Below are 8351 nucleotides of genomic sequence, written 5' to 3' on the forward strand. Positions count from 1 at the left end.
TTTTAATAGTTTAACAATATTATTTATATAACATATTGCAGTAATAACATCGGCATCTGGAATCTTGTTGATTTTTTCACGGCTTCCTTAATGTTACTTGTATCAGGAATGCAATAAGTTTCATGGAGTAATAGACTTTACTTAATTTTTGAAAATATTTAAAAACAATAATTAACATTGCAATTTAGGTGAAATTGCAGTGGTAAGTTTCCAATTTATAATTATTACTATGTTAAACGTCTCTAAAAATAATATGTTAAAAGCCTAAAGCAGTAAAATGAATGTCGCGCTTAAGCGGTAAGAAGAGGGAAATTGTTATGTGTGTTACGTCGGGAATACTGAATGTGGTATTTCACACTTACCGCGTATTGGTTCTGTGCGGAAAACAAGCAAATACGCACGATCTCGCACAAAATCTTCTTTTCTTGCATATGAGATATTGCAGCCCAGATAATTAAAGGTACCGGTATTAATTTGTTCAATTATTCTTCCATTCAACACGATTTTGGCTCTAATTGTTTCTAATCCTAAATAAATAAATAAATGGATGGATGGATGGAAGAATGGATGGGTGGATGGATGGATGGATGGATGGATGGATGGATGGATGGATGGATGGATGGGTGGATGGATGGATGGATGGATGGATGGATGGATGGATGGATGGGTGGATGGATGGATGGATAAATAAATATCAATATGCACAGTCGTTCACGTCCTTGGCTTTCCGTATTCTACTCGTTCTCGCTCCCGGTTTATTGTGAACCAGCCTATAAGCTGTTAAAATCTGCAGTTATATTACTTCCACTCTGTATAGATCAGCGATGCCCAACCCCTTCTCATAAGAGCTAATGACGTCACAGCGTGGCTTTACCCCACCTCCTTCGTTTGGAGGCATGACCGTGGATGAACCACTTCCCCTACTTTTATTCACTCAGGGGCGGCTGACTGTAATGGCAGGTTCCAAGGCAACCAAACATACCATTTTCCAGAAAGAGTGGGAGGAAGAATATTTTTGTGTTGCAGAGGAAACGACGGTCAAGTGTCTTATTTGCAAAACTCATTTATCGTGGGTTTCACGATATAATATTAAACGGCACTTCGAAAATAACTTCATGAAAAAACAAGTAAGCATAAAAATGTAAAATACTCATATTTAGTATCCATTATAACGTACCCCTAAAATATAACTGGTTTGTTACAATTTATAATATTTATTATTTGTAGGGCCATGAAGTTCCAGAACTAACTCAAGAAGAATGGCTGTGTGACCTGGCTTTTTCGACCGATCTATTTCATCACCCTGATATCCTAAATATGAGTTTGCAGGGGAAAGATAAAAACGTAATTAGTTTATCTGACGCAGTGAATACATTTATGACAAAATTAACACTATGGCAAAGTCAACTGGAAACTGGCGACTTATATCATTTTCATTCCTTGGAATCAATTTTTACAATAAATGTCACTCTGTTAGAAAAATATGTAACAATTATAAAGGAACTATATGACACTTTCGAGTCCAAATTTCGAGACTTGAAAACAATAGAGGCGAAAATTAGTCTTTTTAACAACCCGTTCAATTTTGCTTGCAAAGATGCTCCGCATGATCTGCAAATGGAACTAGTTGCTTTGCAGAATTCTACAGCCACGAAATGTTCTCAGAAAGAAGGTTGGGATTTGTTTAAATCTTTACCCAGGGAAACATTTCCCAGATTGCGAATGTTTGCTGCGAATTTAATGACAATCTTTGGTTCTACATATATCTGCGAGCAGATGTTCTCGAGAATGAATCAAATAAAAAGCCAATCTCGTAATAGAGTAGGGCACGAACATTTGGTCCAACTTTTAAGACTTTTAACATTGACGAACTGGTTGGAAGTAAACAGTGCCAACAAAGCCACTAACAGAAAAGGAGTTCAAGATGCTTATTTGATTTTCTTTCCATCACAAAATAATGACATTGAAATTAACTGAAGCCGCCACTGTAATAAGAGAAGTTTGTGACGTCATGAGTACATGAATGCGTAGTAGCTTCATAAAGAGAGGGTGGAGGTAAATCCGCCGACTCCTCTTGCGGTTAAGGTTGGGCATCGCTGGTATAGATAATGAAAAACTCAAGAACTAGGCACCAAGTCAACGTATTGTCATCATAACTCAGGCACAATGATGTACCTTTTCTCTCGTACGAATGTCAGACTCCGTCACTACGTAGGGCACAGCATTAATCCATAATTACAGAATCTTTAATTCGCCGTGTCCGTGATCTGCTATCACGCTAATGCTATGCATTGGAACCAAGCGTGCCCACAGGCTAGACTGTTGCATGGTTTGCGAGCAACCAGGGACAACGCCCTTCAGGGACAGGGAGGCTATCTCACGAGATGAAGTCCACTTCCCAACTCTGCTACAAGCGCCTGTTGTTGCCTCATTCTGTAAACTGTAGTTAAAAAAACGAACTACACAACTAAGTACATATTTAACTTGATGGAATGAATGGATCCAATGAATGAGAACACAATCCAGTCATTAAAGGAGAAGATTCCACTCAGACAAAAACGATTTCCTCATTTTGCAAATCTAGTCTTTCAGGTAAGGCTCCCTGTAAAGCAGATTTGAATAATTTCAAGGGAAAAATTGTTCCGGGGCCGGGTATCGATCCCGGGACCTCTGGATGTGGGTCTCTGGCGTTTCGCCAGCCCACGCGAGTTGTGTGGATATAAAAGGGAAAAGTTGAGACGGTGTCGGGTGGAGTTCCCGGGTAGTAGTAGTAGTAGTAGGTTTATTTTGCCTGGCAGAGTTAAGGCCATGAGGCCTTCTCTTCCACTCAACCAGGTTTCAATAATATACATGAGATACAAATTTGATTAAAAAACAACACAAAAGAAAATACTTTAGAAATTACATAAAATATAGTAGGAAATTACAATAGACAAGATCAGTTACATAATATATAAAATAAAGTAGAAAATTACACATAATCAAAATCAGTTACATAACATAAGGGGAATACATACACACACACACAATTTATAAGCCCTAAAATGCCCGTGACAAATTGGACGATTAATTTACTTGAGATATATTATTCAGTTAATATAGTAATTGGAGAATACATATGGGTGACAAGACATAAATGTTGATTAGCAAAGTCCTACTAAATGGCATACAAACACAAATGATCAAGTAATATATGAAGATAATAAAAAAAGAAAAGAGAAAAAAAAGAAGAAGAGAGAGGAGAAAAAAAAATAATTTGGTCGTTTAAGACTATTTAGAAACTTCCGCAAGAGTCTAGTTCTGTTCATTAAAGACATTTCTAAGTAGAGTGTACTTAAAAGATTTTAGACTCCGACTGCTCCTGATTTCCTGTGACAAGGAATTCCAGGAACGGGCTGTGTGTATTGTGAAGGAAGCAGAGTAGAGAGATGTTTGATGGAATGGAATTGATAGAACATGGTTATGCTGTGAACGTGTATCACGGTTGTGGTGGGATGCTAAAAGTGTGAAGCGAGGAACTAGGTAAATAGGTGTGGAATTATTTAAAATCTGATACAGCAAACAGAGTGAATGAACTGAACGTCTCTCCCGTAAACGAAGCCAAGATAATTGAAAGAAATACTCGGAGACATGGTCATAGCGACGGCTGTTAAAAATGAAACGACCACAAGCATTATGAACACGCTGAAGCCTCAATGACAATTCAACACTAAGATCACTATACAAAACGTCGCAATAGTCAAAGTAAGGCATCACCAGGGTCTGTATCAAGATCTGTTTCAGTTTAAAGGAAAGAAATTTTTCAGTCTTTTCAGTTGGGAGAGCGCTGGTACGTTCAACCAGAGGTCCCGGGATCTATACCCTGCCCCGGAACAATTTTTCCCTTGAAATTATTCATATTTCCTCATTTGTTTCAGATTAATTGTTGTAAAATGTAGAAGTCAGAAATTCCACATATCCATAGCCTTAAACCAGGCATGTCAAAACCCTGCACATTGTGCACTAGTCTCTGTGCAATGTGCAGATCCTATTCCCCTACCTGGAGGGAGTGAATCGGCTTGGAGGGGAACGCGACAGGGCTGTACATTACCTGCAGTAGCAGAACAGCTTTGGTTTCAGTAACACAGATCAGTACGGGTGCTCATTGAGCTGTGATTGTGAATGCGTTATGGAAAATAAAGTGAGGAGTCCACAGATATAACGAAGAAGAGAAATCACGAATCATATAACATAACTGTTATGATGTTTTCCTCAGCATATAGTAATTATTTTAAAATGAAAGACTTTCATCATATCATGTGGACCTAATAGTGATGTGAGAATTTAAATCAGATTAGTAAAGTTCTCAAAATATGATATTCGCCAGCTCTTATTTCTTAATTAGTACTCTCACGGCAAGACAAACATGACAATGATGTTGTTTTGGAGTCTGTACTAACACAGCCATGAATGGTTAGACGACTTACAACTTCTATTTGATAAGCTGATAAGTCATGAGAATATTGAGTGAAGAATACATGTGAGGGTCTTGAGGTTGCAAGGGAAGGAAGAAAGCAACTATTTGTAAAGCGAAAAAATTTTCTGGAAAAATAATACATAATGGCGAATTTTCCATCTCACGTTACTATATTATCTTAATATACTTACGTTAATAAATTGTAACCTGACATAAAGAAAATGTCCTCGCTTCACAGCTTGTGAAGTACTCTTTTAACTCAATTCAGTAACGCTCCCAACTTGCTGATACTTGCTCTAAACGTTTTCCAAAAAAACCATATATAAATTTAAATTCAAGCTTAATTTATCCAATTCATTAATAATAATGAGAATTTATATTCATATACAGCAAAGAAAAATGATTCCAGTGTAAAAGCCTCACAATGTCCTATTGCATGTAATTGGGAGTAAAATATTTTCTTTAACATTTGTGCACCAATGGTCCCAATAATGCTTGAGGAACAATGAAAGAGTATTACTTTGAAATAATCAGTACCTACTACGTAAAATGAAATACTGTGTTTGTTTTTTGTTGTTTCGAAATTACTGCAATATTCATATTTTCTTCAAATACTGTATACAAATCATGTAAATAAATGATTCTTTACTAACGACTGCTTTATGAATTGTAACTGAGTAAGTCTATTGTTTGTTATGTTACTATTATTGTCAAATATAGACACTGTCAATAATTGTGTTTTTTCCTTCTGCTAAGTATGTTTATAATGTCCAAATGTCAATTTAATTGAACACTAGAAGCGCAGAATAGATTCTTGTACATCCCTCCCGCTAAGAACTGGTAAGAGCAACACGTGAATGACGCAATCTGCACAGAACGGCGTTCCGCGCACATACACTGCGCTTTCAGTGTCTGATTTCTGACATGCCTGCCTTAAACTAACTTCTTGACGTAGAGGATTTTTAAAGCTTTCTTGACTTTTGTACAGGGACATCATTTTATTTTTACGTCAATTTTTATTGTACCTGAGTTTTTTTAATGTACTTCACTCCCACCCCTTCTACTAATGAAGTTCAACCGTCCTCCACACAGATCCAAGACCGCATATACAGTCATAGTAGCCTTACGGTCACAGTAAACAGTACGTTCCAAAAATATGTTCGCGTTTTCCAGTGACGAAAGAGCTTTCAATATTGAATCATTTTCGGACAGGTACTGTCGTCCATTTACCTACGTCGCATCCCGGTTTCCCCCACCAGCTTTTATTCGCCAGCTAGTGGCTGGGCTGTCTTAGCTCTTTTCTGAAAACATTAATTTCTGTTAGGAATTGCACGTCTACGTAATATTATACAACTGTTTAAAATATTTTTAATGAAAGGGCCTCGTTATGTAATTAACTGTCACGTAATTCCCCCCCTTTCTACGACCCTACGACAAAACCCCTTGGACGACAGTAGATAGTATGTCTGAGTACTTTTATCTTTTCTGATCGGGCAGAAGTGAAGATTGACTTTACAGTACATAAGGTACTCTTTTAGAAAGTAGGTACAGAATTATTTCAACATGAGTTACTAGTACGAAGGACGAAACTGATACTTGAAATTAGGTACAATAGTCTATAGTGCGATAATATGCACAAAAGAACTGAAGACTGAATCGAAATAAACGTCCACCATTTTAAAAAATGTGTTTAAATATCCATATTATGATTATTTTTCATTTTAACTTCATTCTCTATATCGTACGCTAATGTGTTGTAGACAGTATAATATACACTGTATAATTAATACGTCCGTATGGACAGCTCAGTTCGTGAGTAAAAACACTCATTGTTAATACAGTACTGTATTTTGATTAAACAAAAACGTAATGAAAATGATCAAACTCAAAAGCGCAATATTTCCTAGTTTACGTAAATGGATGAACTACTTTTCTTCTCTCCTATACCTAGTAAAGTGATTTGTTTGTATATTACGCCAGTATCATCGAACTCCAGTCGTAGAAGGGGGTAGCAAACGGCGTTGATCCAGAGGTATAGGCAAGTTAATAGTAAAAATGTTAGTAAAAATAAAATGATGTCCCTGTATAACTCTATATAGGTAATGAGAAATCGACCAATTTATATCAATTCAGTTCGCATACGAATTTAGATTTCCTCCTGCGCAAACAAACATTTCCTTGGGACAATTGTATTACCCGAAAATTTAATTTTACGAACTAGTAAATGAAATTGTTTTCATTAAACGTCGTTAGTCGAACACAGAACCACGGAATTTAATTATACGCAAGCTCCGTAGGTGCGTCTGTGGAAAAGACAAGTCTGACACTGAAATTCACCCTGTTTGATTTATCATTACTATCGCTGATTATGTCATCATCATTGTTGACGTCATCGTCATACTCATTCGCAGTGACTTAGCTCACTGTTTTTCGGTCAGAGTATGTATGGGTCAAAGATGCAATTGGTCTCGGACATTTGAGTCACGTTTTATCACCCAAAGTTATATTTCGGTCACCGGATATTAGTCAGAAATTTTAGGTCACTCAGCACATTTGGGTCACGATTTTTCGGTCAATAATTTCGGTCACTGAAATCGGTAACTCATTTTTTCGGTCAGAATGAAAGAAGACTTTTTTTTACTGCATTTTATTTTTCTGGTATGAATACATACAGTGCATCAGTTATTCATGGATTTTAAAAAGGCATGTGACTCGGTTAAGAGAGAAGTTTTATATGATATTCTTATTGAATTTGGTGTTCCCAAGAAACTAGCTCGATTAATTAAAATGTGTCTCCGTGAAACGTACAGCAGAGTTCGTATAGGTCAGTTTCTGTCAGATGCGTTTCCAGTTCACTGTGGGCTAAAGCAAGGAGATGCACTATCACCTTTACTTTTTACCTTTGCTCTGGAATATGCCTTTAGCAAAATCCAGGATAACAGAGAGGGTTTGGAATTGAACGGGTTACATCAGTTTCTTGTCTATGCGGATGACGTGAATATATTAGGAGAAAATCCACAAACAATTAGGGAAAACACGGGAATTTTACTGGAAGCAAGTAAAGCGATAGGTTTGGAAGTAAATCCCGAAAAGACAAAGTTTATGATTATGTTTCGTGACGGGAATATTGTACGAACTGTAAATATAAAAATTGGAAATTTATCTTTTGAATAGGTGGAGAAGTTCAACTATCTTGGAGCAACAGTAACAAATATAAATGATACTCGAGAGGAAATTAAACACAGAATAAATATAGGAAATCCCTGTAATTATTCGGTTGAGAAGCTTTTATCATCCAGTCTGCTGTCGAAAAATCTGAAAGTTAGAAGTTATAAAACAGTTATATTACCGATTGTTCTTTATGGTTGTGAAACTTGGACTCTCACTTTGAGAGAGGAACAAAGGTTAAGGGTGTTTGAGAATAAGTGCTTAGGAAAATATTTGGGGCTAAGAGGGATGAAGTTACAGGAGAATGGAGAAAGTTACACAACACAGAACTGCACGCATTGTATTCTTCCTGACATAATTAGGAACATTAAATCCAGACGTTTGATGTGGGCAAGGCATGTAGCACGTATGGGCGAATCCAGAAATGCATATAGAGTATTAATTGGGAGGCCGGAGGGAAGAAGACCTTTAGGAAGGCCGAGACGTATATGGGAAGATAATATTAAAATGAATTTGAGGGAGGTGGGATATGATGATAGAGAATGGATTAATCTTGCTCAGGATAGGGGTCAATGGTGGGCTTATGTGAGGGCGGCAATGAACCTCCGGGTTCCTTAAAAGCCAGTAAGTATAGTGTAAATATACATAGAATTCTTGTGGCATGAGCACATGCTATTTGTGATCGTCTTCACTTCCAGTTTCTTCAGTGTTCTCGTTTGAGTTGAGT

At 37.0% G+C, this 8351-nt stretch overlaps 1 protein-coding gene across 2 annotated transcripts in view; it reads left to right on the forward strand.

The window, feature by feature from the left end:
* The window catches only part of LOC138713870 (GTPase-activating Rap/Ran-GAP domain-like protein 3), an 878969-nt gene that overhangs the window by 55442 nt on the left and 815176 nt on the right, over window positions 1-8351 (forward strand). The window lies entirely within an intron of this gene.

The sequence above is a fragment of the Periplaneta americana genome, chromosome 14 (assembly GCF_040183065.1).
Source record: "Periplaneta americana isolate PAMFEO1 chromosome 14, P.americana_PAMFEO1_priV1, whole genome shotgun sequence".
Lineage (NCBI taxonomy): Eukaryota > Metazoa > Arthropoda > Insecta > Blattodea > Blattidae > Periplaneta > Periplaneta americana.